The sequence below is a fragment of the Lepidochelys olivacea genome (assembly GCF_965140295.1).
Source record: "Lepidochelys olivacea isolate rLepOli2 genome assembly, chromosome: 5".
Lineage (NCBI taxonomy): Eukaryota > Metazoa > Chordata > Testudines > Cheloniidae > Lepidochelys > Lepidochelys olivacea.
The window spans coordinates 20,861,334-20,876,612 of NC_140415.1; positions in this window are offsets into that span (position 1 = coordinate 20,861,334).

Genomic DNA, 15,279 nt, shown 5'->3' on the forward strand with positions numbered 1-15,279 from the left:
TTCCATAGAAGATAAGGGCAAATTCCACCTCTTCCACTGGACAATTTTGATGAAATCCTGTGAGTGGGAGCTCACAGCACTTGCTGTCCTCCTGTACTGTTTGGTTTGGGGGTTTGCCCCCCAAGATGGGGACAACCTGGCCTCTTCATAATAACTGGGAACACCTTTTTCTGACACGTTTCTGCTTAAAGAGCCTCAGTGTATTCCATTAACCACCGAAATCAGTTGTTCGGATGGAGCATAGCAGCAGTTCTTTTCTGTACAATATTTCAGAAATTAAGTGAATAATAATAATTAATAATATTGTCTCCCATAGAAACTGCAGCGCAATTTTTTTGGTAAAGTGAATGTAATTACTCCTGTTGGAGATTGACCTGCTTCATGACATGAACATCACTGAAGCAAAGCTATATCCATTGCTGATGACAATATTATATTTATGACTCCTTGCAGTTCATTCAGTACTTTCTGGACCCAAAGCCCTTCGTGAACGGTCACAAATTCACATGAAGTTTCCAAGTGCTGCAATTTGCATTTGGATCTCTGCTTTAGCTTACAGTTGTGAAAAACAAAACCAAAAACACATACTCCCAGATGACCACCTAATGGTTATGCAGGTGCTGAGACTGAGGAGCCCAGTTATTTTGGTTAAGGCCATCAAAGTTTTTATCGAATAGGTTTATTCTCAAAATCCAACAATTAACTAGATTGTATTTTTTTAAAGTCTTTATAATGAGCCAAAAGGTAAAGATTACTTATTAATGGAGTTTGCCATTTTTCCTGCTAAATAAATTGAGTAAGAGAAATAAGAATGAGAAGACGCTTGCTTTGTATTGGAATCAGTGAGGAAAGCACTGTGGATTGAACAATAGCATTTGGTAAGAAATACAAGAGCAATTGTCACAAATATTTGAGGTGACTGATTTTATTTTTGTAACTTGAATTTCTTTATTATTGCAGATGACACCCAGCAATTTCAGCTGCCGATAACATCTGAGGAATGTTGAACTACTGTGCCCTGGGCCCCAGCCCTACTTCTGCAACCCAGGACTCTGAGATTTCTCTCACTCCTTCCAAATATCCAGTTTCCAGCCCTGCAGCCTGACCTCTGCACTAGATGACACCCACCTTTTGGGGAAATGGTTCATTCTGAGGGTACTGAGTTGAGGGAACAGAGAATTAGTACAGAAGTTGGAGGTGCTCCATTTCTCAGGGATTCATCTAGTAAAGTTTAGACCCTGAAATGGGAGAAGCATCAGAGTCTCCATGAAGTCCACTAAGGGCCTGGCTATTGCTATCAATGTTCCATGGAAGGTCCTTTGATACTCTGGTGCTGGGCCGTAGTATAGAACCCTGAGAAAGAGAGAGACGGATTGATATCATCTGAAATACCTAGACATCCTAAATAAAATACAAGTTAAAACACAACTATATAACTTCTTTTTTTTAAAAAAAAAATTCCTAACATAGGGTTCTAAATGCTGGGTTTCCCTATTTACTTCAATACGCTATTTTGTCCTGTTTCAGAGTGGTAGCTGTGTTAGTCTGTATCAGCGAAAACAAAGAGGAGTCCTTGTGGCACCTTAGAGACTAACAAATTTATCTGGGCATAAGGCTTCGGGGGCTTCAGGGGCTCTGTACTGCTAGCAGCTCATGGAGATTCTCCCTCAGCTCAAATGTTTTACCTTTGCGGCCCGGATATCCAAATTCTAACCCTAAAATTGCTGTGCTGTTCTGAGCTATTATGTGCAGCATGGTAATAACTGTCAAGTTCCTAGGTGGCCACAGATTTGTTGCATGATGTGACATTCTGAATGTTTACACTCACACATAGTTCTTGTATTTCTTGAATGCAATGTGCCTACACATGGTTATAGGGTAGAGATATCACTCATATCTTGTGTGAATATTGTAGTCATCATTTGGATAAGTACCATGCATGGAAGTTGTTAAGTTGTTGTGCTCTTCTTTGACACTAAACTCTTCATATTTCATTACCTAATGCTCATTCTCCACTGGGCACAGCATGATCCACTATAAAAGGCTTTGCCAGACCAAGGGATTATGGTTTGAGGACTAGTGTGGCAGATGGTAGTGCTTATAGCCAAACTGTGCTCTGATGCTTTGTACATCTTGAAAAGATTTTTTTGGAAGTTAAACTTGGCTTGGGAGTGACTATAAGGTTCAGCCTGTGATTTTGAAAAGAAAAGAAAATCTCAGTTTTATGTTTCCTCCTTCTTTTCTGTTTTTTTCATTGAGAATAAAAGAAAATTACTTTCTTGACAAAACTTAAAACAGACACAAGACTTAATGCCAACACAAAGTATTGTGTTGTCTTAGTTGTCTCTTAGTCACACAAAGTATTCCATCTCATGGTTAACGTAAGCTCATGGCAACATCCATGGATAAAGTAAATTAAACCTGCATTCAATATTCTCATTTTTTTTACTTGTATCTTGGTTGTATTTCCTGCTGAAGAGATACTTTGACTACATGCAGTAATTCATACAGGTACTGATTATAGCTAAAAATGAAATGAGCCCAAGCTGTCAGAGATCCTGTCCACCAGGTACAAATTTGCACATCTATATGCAGAAGATATCGGCACCCTGAGAGCGGTCACAACATCAGGAAGTTAGAGTGTACAGTGGAACTTTGTTTTTCCATTATTAGATCACTTAATATTTTGCTATTTGTTATGCTGAAGAACACACTCAGTAATTAATTTGGATATGAAATCTTTCTGAAACCATGTATTTGGCTTTAAGCTGCAGCAAATTGCATGTGTGTGTTTAATTATATCAAGGTATTATTTAGTTCAAGTCTCTCAATTTTAAGAAATCAAGAAAATCATCTTTCTGATCTCCATATATTAGCATATGCTAGTATGTTGCATTTGCTAGCATTTATTTATCAGGACTGTTTTTGCTGTGAGTTCAAACCAAAGGCAATTAGGGCTGCTTTCATACATGTAAATAATAATCTGTAAAGATTATTTGATAATAATAATAATCTGGAAAGATTATTCAAATCAACAGAACACAAAATTAAACGTGGTTTTGATTGGACTTGAGAGTTGCTACATAAATTCCATTGATCATTCAGAGAATGTCAGGTGGCTTACAGATGGGAACATAAATCTATTGATTTTTATGAGCATGAAAAAATTGAAAGTGCGGGGGGGACCTTAAAAAACTTGCATTTAAGTTTAGGTCCATAAATGACAATTCCATAGCCCCCACTTGGTCTAAAAAAACCATAGTATATTTTTATGTTTGGTGAGACTAAAGAATCACATATAAAATCATAAGCCTTGCTACACAGTCTGATTGGCAGCAAGAAAAAAAAAATATTTGGAAAGCTCCATAAGTGAGATGAATTCAACCAACTCTAAATTGGCAACAGTTCCACAACTAAAGATCTACAGGGTATGTAATCAAAGAGAGAGCAGCAAGATGAGTTCCCATCAAGTGCAGTGACTTGAAAAATGGGGGAAGTTTAGGGTCAGGCATATGTGTTCTCAGGGGGATGTTTACTATGGAAAATTGGAAGCAAAAGAGAGCTTCAGACATCACCACTATGATTACTTATTTCAGTGTCAATTTTCTGTACTTTTCAGTTTACTGAAAATATCCCCTGCTCAGTGTAGACCCATAGCAGAGGGGAAGTGGATTTTTCATGAACTAAACATTAATTATTAATGCCAGCACAATCTTACCCATACAAAGTATTCCATCCCATGGTTAATATAAGCACATAGCAATATACATGGATAAATTAAATTAAGGCTTCGTTCAATATTCTCATTTTTGTTACTTGTAACTTGGTATTGTATTTCCTGCTGAAGAGATACTTTGACTACATGCAGTAATTCATCTTCAAATATAAGCCTGCAGGTAAGGCTAATATCAGCTCCCTCATGGTCTGCTGTCTTACTGATGATATAAGACATTTGGAAGGAGCATAAATGGGAATCATAAACCACATATTGGGGATAACTTATTTATCTGATTCACAACGACTAGTAATTATTCTGTTTGGATGGAAAAATCATTCAGTTTATGGCACCTGCCTTTCATACACCTTGCAAACATTCAGTGTCAAGAGTTAAATGTGATCAAGTTTCTTTCATTGCCTCTGAGATGAAATCTTCTTTTCAGTGGCTGGAAATAACTGTTCCAGTGTCAAAAACATCCAAAGAAAGTCATATGTGGGAAATGAAACACATCAAGCTACCTTTCATTATTTTAGAAATGATAAAATGAAGATACAAATGCCTTCTGAAGATTCATGCTGTATTTTTTTCAGAGCTTCCATTATGTATGGTCGTCTATCAAAGACTCTTTTCATATGAAAAAATGACACCAGCTATTTGGTACAATATGCAGAAAGCAGACAGAGGGCTGGCTGTAGAATATTCAGCAACTCCTGCTGAACTGTAACCAGTTTCCATTTTGCACAAGGTAGTGTCAACTATGAATTATGTAGGTGAGAAATAATACTAATAATTAATATAAATGTCAATAATATAGTTGGTAGCATGCAGCAAGCAAGGTATATGCAGCACCATGTAATCACCTTCCAAATTCAACTGTTGCTGAATTACATTGAGAAGCAACTATAAAAACTGAAGAAAAAAATATAGGAATGTTCCATGTTTGGATAGGTTCTTGTCTGTGTAATGCAAATTTTTAGGCCATTCTTTTTCAGTTACCATGGTAGCATTTACAGTGTGTTGATGGGTTTTGCGCAAACCAGAATGCTAAAATCCACTTCCTTCAACTGTCTATTTTAGAAAGAAGCAACCTTGTGAGAATGACAACAAAGCTCTCCTGTATTTCTGTATAACACTTAAAAAGATTTATGAAAGTATTGTTGACAAAACAATAGTCTTATATTTAGTCAGGTCCTAAGGGAGGCAAGGTGTGAAGCCAAAGGTCATGACTTTGAGGTCAAAGGTCTGAGTCACAAGGGATTAGAGGAGATTAAATATCTTCCTTCCCAAATCTGGAGGTTTTGATAATTAATTGGTCCCTAAACATGAACCCTTTAAATTATTGCTCTCTATATATTCCACATCCCTTTCCTTCCTTCCTTTGCAGTATATTCCTTCACAAATAAACACAAGTGGATGTTAAAATATTTGATCTCATGTAGAACGCTACTAGTATATTTCAGAACAGAAATCTACTCCGAAAGAGTTCATTTTGCTAATTATACGTACTCGACTTGCATGGCAAATAAACCTCACAAATAAAATGAAAAATCAAACATTTCAACTTGTATTTCACTGCAAACCATCCACCGCTAGAGAAGCTATTTCACACTCTCAATATTAAAACATTTCACAGTAATATGATCATTTATTATTAATTTTCTGTGTGAAAAGCAGCTGAGTCAGATATCTTTGTCAGATTAAAGGAATTTATCCTGTTCTCCTCTTCCAATGATGGGGAGGGGGGGGAGAGAGAGATGGGGAGAAGGCTTTTAAAGAGAGACTTTTAAAGAGGAGCAAGAATCACTGGGAAAGATTAGAAAGAAATGTATCCAGAGGTACTAAGAAGAGCAGAGATCGAAAAAACATGCAGTAGTTCTGTGCTTCCAGAAAAAATAAATTGCAGAGCAATACCTGAGAATCTAGACCCTGATTCAGGAATGCATCCCCATTCAGGGCAGCACTTAAGCACATCCTTAACTTTCACTAATTCAGTGGGATTTAAGGATGTGCTTCAATAGTCTTCTGAACTGTGGCCTCAATAGTTGACACAGTGTTCGGGAGTATGTGGCACAGCAGTGTGAAGGCCAATAGATCCAAGACGGGAGAACTTCAAATCTCATTTGTCACTAAAAGGAGAATGCAAGCTGCCTCTCCGTGTCTTAAGGCATTAGTCCTAAGGTGTATTGCTGAACAATGCCAAGACAATTAGACCAAATACATATATCCCCAGTCTATATCCAAACCGGAGTCACTTTGGTAACTAAGGGCCAGATCCAAAGCACATCAAAATCACACCCACTTTGGTTCGGACTGTGTAAGTATATTTAATCCTACTTCAGTGGCTGATGCAATACTCATTGACGTTAATGGAAAGACTTTCATTGACTTCAATGAGAGGTGGATCAGTCTGTAAATAATTACGAGAGTTGCAGGGCAATATCTCTGGAAACAATCTGCTATTTCTAATGCTCTCTGGAGGGAGCATGCTTAACTAGATGCCTGCATCCTCACTTACAAGACGGAGAACCCCTGCTGTACTTTTAGATGCTCTTACTAGAGGTTTCTCCACTCCAGCAATGGAATCCTGGATCCTCAAGTACTGTCCCCCTGTGTCAGGCCCTCACTCGGTACTTTGTCAGTGGAGTTGCAGCTGTGTGTCTGAGAGGAAAAATGGTCTTATTTGGTCAAATTCTTCTCCGGGTGTGACTTAGCTGAATATAATGGACTTATTCCAGGGATGAATCTGGCACACAGTGGTATAGCCCTTATCTCCAGCAGAACTGTTTGGCATGTCTCCTTTTTTTAATTGATGGCAATGCTTCTTTGGCAGGTTTTTAATCATTTCTGTGGCAGAGGTTGTGTACAGATGTCTGTCGAATGGCAACCAACGCTGATGCTGGCAGCAGAAGCCTAGAAGCCCACATTTCATTGTAGTAGGATGCATGGAACAGAAGAAAGAGGATCAGGTTTCAGGAGCGAGCTAGACTGGTGAGACATCCATGGCAGTGGAAGCATGTTGACATGGAGAGATGATACATTGTGGCCTGTCACATGCATCTGCCTGAATGTCAAAATGTTTATTTTCCCCCCTCTGAAGGGCTGAAAAGGTTAAGAATATTGCATGCTAAATGGGACAAGCTTTTCAATGGAAGGCACTTGTCCACCTCCTTTCAGAGTAGAAGTTAACGCTGCTGTAATGAGGGGATCTAATACTAATCTTTTGTCATGTGGTCACAGCTGAGGCACACAGGAAATTACGCTCCTTGGCTCCCAAATTTGAAACTTGCATGAGGTAATTTTTTTCAGCTACATTATTACTTTGTTGCAGAGACGAGTCCAATAGGCAAATATGCTTGACCGTGGCATGATAATTAAATATCACAAGGGTAGCTTGTTGAAGCTACCCCATACAATCTGAGGCAGAAGGGCAGTTTGGGATAGTCTATACCGAGGGTGAGAAACAAACAAACAAAAATAAAATATAAAAACAATAGTGGCAAGGCCAGAGTCACTTTTGACAGGGTATGGGGTGAGGGCAAATGTTCAGTGGGGTGTATGGTTTGACCTGGGATTTTAAAATGGACATTTAAAGGAACCCATGATTCAGACGCAGTAAATGGTATGTGTTTTTAGCCTATGTAATGTACATGAGTATCCTGAAGTGGGCTCCTTTTCTTTTGTGGCTTTTGCAGCCTTTGGAGGCAGAATTAAAGAAACCCCAATTATAGGAGTTAGGAGAAGTTATTGTTGGGAATATGCTAAATTAGCAAAAGTCATGGGCAAGAAGCCACCACTGAAGAAAAGAGGAAACTAGGGGTGTTTTTCAAGTGTTTGAACTTATTTTCCTCCCCTCTCCAGTCTCTCACCCCAATGTACCTTTTTTCCCCTCCACAGCACAAATTTTCCATAACAGAAACAAGATCCTCTGGGGTGAACTGCCCAGGAGATAATCACATCTTTAGAGATTAGTCACACTTGACTGCATGTGGGGTTGGAATTATCCACCAATAATTGCTTTCCCTGTTGTGTTACTCCAACACAATGTAAGACTTAGCTCTCTTTAACTATTGATATACAGAAGTTTAGATGTGTGAGAGTTGTCAGGTATTTCGTGCTAGGGGTTACGATGTGGGTAAAGACCACTCGGGTCATAGGTTGGTTCAACTCTTTTATCCTAAATCAACTCTTTAAAAAAGTGAATTAAGAGCCTTAGAAGTGTGTGGATTCTGCAGCAAACGTATAGTGCTCATAGACAGGGCTGAATTAATGCATAGACACCATAAGCCCATGTTAGGGTCCTGTCTCTTGCTGTCATGTAATTACAATAGAATCTCAGCATTTTTAAAATTGATTTTAAGGTAGGTTTCTAGCCCCCGTGGTTGCAGGTGACATGTAACTGTTCAAAGTGTGGGGGCCCAATTTAAAGGTTTGGATGGGGCATGTGACCGCCTCACAGAGGTTTTCAAGCTGTGGGGTGTGCCACCCAGGAGGGGTTTGGAGGAAAATTTGAGGGGAGTAAGCAGCGATGTCAGGCAGCTCAGGCTGGCCCCGCGTAGCGGGGTTTTGGGAGGGAGCACCACATCTACCCCCTGACTCACCTCAGTGGGCCTCCAGCCTGTCTGAGTTGGGGGGGGGTGCAGCCAAAAAATCTGGGGGGCATCGCATCTGCCCACTCCTGATGTGCTGTAGCCATTAGATGACACTTTGCAACATTTGTGATCGTTCTGAGATAAGTCTCTGAATACAATTCAAGTCCCTTTTGTAAAACTGAATATGCTGGCTGTCAAGGTTCCTCCCCCACTCTGAACTCTAGGGTACAGATGTGGGGACCTGCATGAAAAACCTCCTAAGCTTATCTTTACCAGCTTAGGTCAAAACTTCCCCAAGGTACAAAATATTACACCCGTTATGCTTGGACTGGCCGCTACCACCACCAAACTAATACTGGTTACTGGGGAAGAGCTGTTTGGACGCGTCCTTCCCCCCAAAATACTTCCCAAAACCTTGCACCCCACTTCCTGGACAAGGTTTGGTAAAAAGCCTCACCAATTTGCTTAGGGTGACTACAGATCCAGACCCTTGGATCTTAAGAACAATGAACAATCCTCCCAACACTTGCACCCCCCCTTTCCTGGGAAATGTTGGATAAAAAGCCTCACCAATTTGCATAGGTGACCACAGACCCAAACCCTTGGATCTGAGAACAATGAAAAAGCATTCAGTGTTTTACAAGAAGACTTTTAATAAAAAATAGAAGTAAATAGAAATAAAGAAATCCCCCCTGTAAAATCAGGATGGTAGATATCTTACAGGGTAATTAGATTCAAAAACATAGAGAACCCCTCTAGGCAAAACCTTAAGTTACAAAAAAGATACACAGACAGAAATAGTTATTCTATTCAGCACAATTCTTTTCTCAGCCATTTAAAGAAAGCATAATCTAACACATACCTAGCTAGATTACTTACTAAAGTTCTAAGACTCCATTCCTGGTCTATCCCCGGCCAAGACGACTAGACACAGACCCTTTGTTTCTCTCCCTCCTCCCAGCTTTTGAAAGTATCTTGTCTCCTCATTGGTCATTTTGGTCAGGTGCCAGCGAGGTTACCTTTAGCTTCTTAACCCTTTACAGGTGAGAGGAGCTTTCCCCTGGCCAGGAGGGATTTCAAAGGGGTTTACCCTTCCCTTTATATTTATGACACTGGCGGATAGGGTGCATAATGAAAATCTGAATGTTCTGTGAACAGGAAGAGTTCTAAATATGTATCCTACTGCACAGATAGCAGAGTACACTTATAGGGAATGCTGGTTCTGGGATTCTAACAAGAGCTTTGAGATAAACAGATTATATCATCTAGATCTCACTTATTCATACTCTTGCTGATCTCTCTCAAAGAGATGTCATAGTTTGAAGATGCATGATTTTTCCTTGGAGAATCTATATTGATGAGTCCCTATCATATTATCATCTTAATCTGTGTGTTTTAGAATTCTAGCCTAATGTCAATATCAGAATAACTTTGTCATCACACTTTGCTCTATTGCTAAGTTTGACAATTTTTCTGCAAGCCCAGAAGCCACTTTCTGCAAACTCATGGAAGGCAAATACAAAGGGGGCACAAATGCAGCCAAAGTGTATAGTTTTTTAAAAATTTAAGCAACTATTTGTTAAAATGCTTTTGTAATATTTGCCCACCTCGACTAATTAGGAAGAATATTAAACACATTTTAAATATTAACCTGCTGGATAAAATCTTTTATTTATATTCACTAATTTCCCATCCTTCTCACATTACCTTGTGGGAAAATAGATTTTAAACACATCATATGTGATTGGTGGGATTAATTTTGTGCCTTATCTTTGTTCATTCTTATGTTCCAATAGTTGGAGGGAGATGTGTGCTTGTGTGTGTGTGAGAGAGAGAGACAATTTACCAGCATTTTAAAATGTGGGGCACTCAGTACAACTCGTTATCTCCTGTACCCTGAGTACCATGCTTTGGATCTGCTAAGAAATCAACCTCACTTGTTGAGAAATATCCCTGATCCTTAACCAGTCTTTTGCGAATCATTCCAGGCTTCTAGCAATGGAAGATTTTATATCCTAGCAGTTTCCATCCCAGCCTACAGCAGTAGAAGAGGCTGCACTTGTGAAGGGAAACACATTATCCTTTGACACAAGGTGACAAGGTTAAAAAAATATTGCCTGCTAATCTAGGTTTAGATTTCTGGGTGTTACATCCTCTCAGCCCAGGTAATGATTGACCCAACTGAAAGTTTTGCTCTCTGTAACTCATAAAACCAATAACTAGTAAAACCCCCAAAACCCAAACCAATCCAAACCACAACAAAAAGCAAGAAACCCCCCCCCCCCAGCAAAGCAGGCATCAAAATGCCCCAGCAGCTTTTTCAGGGATGGCAGCCATACAGCTATGTGCCCGGAAGGTAGCCAGATCTTACAACCTGAAGCAGTAGGGGATCTGATTAGAACTTGGATGGGAGACCATCAAGGAAAATCTCTGGTATTTGTTTCAGAGTGGTAGCTGTATTAGCAAAAAGAACGAGGAGTACTTGTGGCACCTTAGAGACTAACAAATTTATTTGGGCATAAATAAAGCCCACTAAAGCCCACTTCATCAGATGCATGGAGTGAAAAATACAGTAGGAAGATATAGATATATATGTACACAGAGAACATGAAAAAAATGGGTGTTGCCATACCAACTCTAACAAGACTAATCAATTAAGGTGGGCTGTTATCAGCAGGAGAAAAAAAACTTTTGTAGTGATAATCAGGATGGCCCATTTCAAACAGTGTGATATATGCCATCATGCGCCCAGCACTGCCCCTCTGCCATGTACATTGGCCAAACCGGACAGTCTCTATGCAAAAGAATAAATGGACACAAATCAGACGTCAAGAATTATAACATTCAAAAACCAGTCAGAGAACACTTCAACCTCCCTGGACACTCAATTACAGACCTAAAAGTCGCAATTCTTCAACAAAAAAAACTTCAAAAACAGACTCCAACGAGAAACTGCAGAACTGGAATTAATTTGGAAACTGGACACCATTAAATTAGGCTTGAATAAAGACTGGGAGTGGATGGGTCATTACACAAAGTAAAAACTATTTCCCCATGCTAATTTTTCCCCTACTGTTACTCACCTTCTTGATAACTGTTTAAAATGGGCCATCCTGATTATCACTACCAAAGTTTTTTTTCTCCTGCTGATAATAGCCCACCATAATTGATTAGTCTTGTTAGAGTTGGTATGGCACATGTTCTCTGTATATATAGATAGATAGATATAGATCTATTTTCCACTGCATGCATCTGATAAAGTGGGCTTTAGCCCATGAAAGCTTATGCCCAAATAAATCTGTTAGTCTCTAAGGTGCCACAAGTACTTATGGTATTTGTGATTCAGTTGGAGGCACTGTTTCCTCTGAGTTAATGCTGAACCAAGGGCCCTGTATGGTATAAGGGAGTGTTGTTCTGCTGGAGGCTATGTAAACGGAGGTCCTCATCCTGCCTTTCATTCTTATTATTTGAATTCCAGAAGCACCTACGTGCCCCACTGTGCCAGAGACTGTACAAACACTGCCCCTCTTGTTATCAAAGACTTCCCATGGGACTTTTGGCAAAAGTAGGGATATTCACTCCAGTGTCCCCCTGAGTAATTTCCAGTTTGGGTGATTAATATCTGGCTGCTTACTATTAATTACACTTACACTTTCTATTGCACACCATGTTCTTCACTTGCTGTCCTAAATGTTTGTAGTGCTCATGTCTATTGTTTACTAAAAGTAAAGCTATTCGTTTCCCACCCAAGTGGCTGCTGTATCTCATTGGTAAATGGAGTGATCCCTTTACATACACAGTTTGCCTGGTGCTTTAAGATCCTTGGGAATGAAAGGTGCCAGAGATAATTATACAAGATAATTATTCTAATTTAGTAAAGCTGGGAAATGCATTCATAGGTGCAATCAGTCAGGCTCAGGCAAGTATTCTCTACCAGAGTTAAAATACTGGCTGGGGATAACTGTCTCTAAACAGGTTTCAGAGTAGCAGCCGTGTTAGTCTGTATTCGCAAAAAGAAAAGGAGGACTTGTGGCACCTTAGAGACTAACCAATTTATTTGAGCATAAGCTTTCGTGAGCTACAGCTCACTTCACCTGATGCATCTGATGAAGTGAGCTGTAGCTCACGAAAGCTTATGCTCAGATAAATTGGTTAGTCTCTAAGGTGCCACAAGTCCTCCTTTTCTTTTTGTCTCTAAACAATGTTTGCCCTTTTTGGAGGGGGAGGGCCGGACCGTCAGCAAGCTGCAGCTGAAGCTGGCAGCCATGTTGTTCCACATGATTCCATGCCTGCATTAGCACGCTGAGGATATTGCTAGATCAGAAACTCAGCATCTGAATTTTCATGGGTGCAGAATCTGAGTCCTGTCAGCTCTGGAAATGTTAATAATAATAATTCATGATAAAGTCACAGTCCCTTCTGGATCAAATTATTATGATGCAGAACAGAGGGGGATGGAGAAGAACTAGTCTGCCAAGCATGACACAGCTTTTTCCTTTGGTCCAATGTCACAATGTTCAGTCTGAGAGACTGGAACTGACAACTAATATCCCAGTGTCCAGTTCTTAATTCTTCTGCTCCTTGTCCTGGGTTTATCTAGGTTCTAAATGGCTTGCAGGGCACTTTGAGATCTATGGTGAGAACTAGGTATTATTATACTCTAAGGGCCAAATGCTGCATGGCTGCAGCCCCCGTTGACTTCATTAGAGTCTGCAGTTATATAACTGAGAGAAGAACTCGCTTCTCCAGGCCAGATTCCGAGGTGAGGAGCCAGGTGGTGTAAGTTACATGTCAGCATGTGGGTGTAATGGAGTCTAAGCTGGAGTAACATGCCAAAGGGACACAGGAGAGGGATGTAGCAAGCCAGGCAGCTGGAAGGAGGGTACAAGCAGGTACCTATTAAAGTAGCATCTCCTCATCCACCCCCAGCTTTAACTCTCACCTCCTTCCAGCACCTCAGCATGTAAATTACACCAGTCAGGCTCCCTTACACTGAGATGCCCTCATCAACTTATAATCAAGGTGTACACACCAAACTTGCACTGGTTTAAATAAAGGGGCAATTTTAAACTCTTATTTTGGTTTAAACACTTTTTTGGTTCTGCTTAAGTAAATAAGGAACAGGTTTAAGCTAAACCAAAATAAACCACTCCGAAACCGAAATCAGAGAGCCCACACAGGGCAATTGCACTGGTTGAACTACATTGGGGCCAAATGGGGGGAGATAACTCCCTTACACGTCTCCACTCAATCAGGCCCATACATGAGTCCCACATATTGACTTCATAAAACAATGGAGAGGTAGCAGGATGCTGCAAAGTGCAGCCAGTGGAAAGTCAACCATAGGAGTGTCCAGCCTTGCCCCGCGGTCTGGAAGGTGAGAACTTCAGGGAGCTGTTGAAGCTTTTCTTGACCAGGCTTGAATCACTGGCAGCTGTGTAGCAAGGGAAGTCACCTGGAGTCCTGGAAAGGAGCCAAGATGACAGATGTTTGCACCTGTCTCCCTCTTGTTGGCCAAGTGATGGGAACCAATGGGTAAAAATAACATGGTATGTGAAAATGAATCCTTTCAGGTCTAATTAAGAAGGGTCAGGTGGGGATTTGGAGGATACTGACTTCAGTGCAGGCCTGGATTCTAATGCCTGACATTTTGCACTGCAAAATTCACCCAGTAGGGGCTCAGTGGTTACTCAGGTGAGTAATCCCAAAAGCTCAGCCAAACTGACTCCTTATGGGATTGCCCCCATGTGATGGGAGTGGGAGTGATCATGTGCATGAAGGTTTGCATAGAGCAATCCAGGAAAAAGAGGGATTTTAAAAAATCCTTTATTAATAGATATATTTAAAAAAGAGAGAAAATGGGGCTGAGAATAGATAATAAGAGGCTGGAGGATGAAAGGATTTTCTCAGCTTGGCTGTGGGAGGTGGTGCAAGTGAACAGCAAGTGAATTAAGGGGAGGAGGAACTATTATGAGTGTTTGGGACGAAAGTTGGGGGGTAAAGGGGTGCACCAGTGAGTCCCTTTCCCGAAAGCTCTGCAAAGCATAGGGCTGTTCCCTGGTACACAGCAGAGATTTTTGGATCCTGCATCTTACTTGAATCCTGAGGCAGATGAGCTGATTCACCCACTTTAATGAAAGGAACCTCTTGGTTTTCTGGAAATGATCATGTTTTCCGGTGTCTGTTGCATAACTAAAGAGCAAGACAAAATCCCCCTGAAGTGTAACTTTGAGGGCAGTGATGGCGTGTAACCGCTACCACTGTGCTCACTCCAGTCTTAGCTTTAAAATCAAAGCCTCAAACAGCCTTTAGGGCACAACGGCTTCTTTTGCTTTCTGGAAGTTCTGTGACTGATGACTCTGATGAGCACAAATTCCCTGTGGAAAATAAACTGTTTCAGGGTTATTGACAGTGTTGCTCAAGAAGGGGGTAGGCTGAGGGCAAAATCCTGGGCTTTTTCACTCAGTGAGACGTTAGCCATTGACTTCAATGGGGCTACAATTTCACTCGCAGAGTTTGGGGTGGTTTATTGTTAGGATAATACATTAAAAATAAACATAGGGTTCGTTTTCCCTGCATGTCCAAACCGTCTGGGGGGGGGGGTTCCTCTTGAACATTTTACTCCTGAGCTTCAAATACAGAAAAAAAATCTCACTGTGAATCATTTTAAATTATCCATTAACCCCAGCTCCCTGGTAAGTTGTAGATGTAGAACTTACAGCTCCTCTTAAAAGCAAAAGAGAGGGTGTCATTGTTTTACATGAAGGAGTCCTTCGTTCAGGAAATTCAGAGCTTTTGGGGTGAGAACCCCTTTGAAGACAATTCCTCTAGAGGGCTCAGGAGTGCGCCGCTGCTGCCAGGATGTTTGCACTCGTGTTTTTTGTTAAGCTGACAGCCAAAGTTGAAAGCTCTTTGAGCCGTGTAGAGCCAACATCAGATACAAGGGATGCAAAGGACGGTTCAGCACTCAGA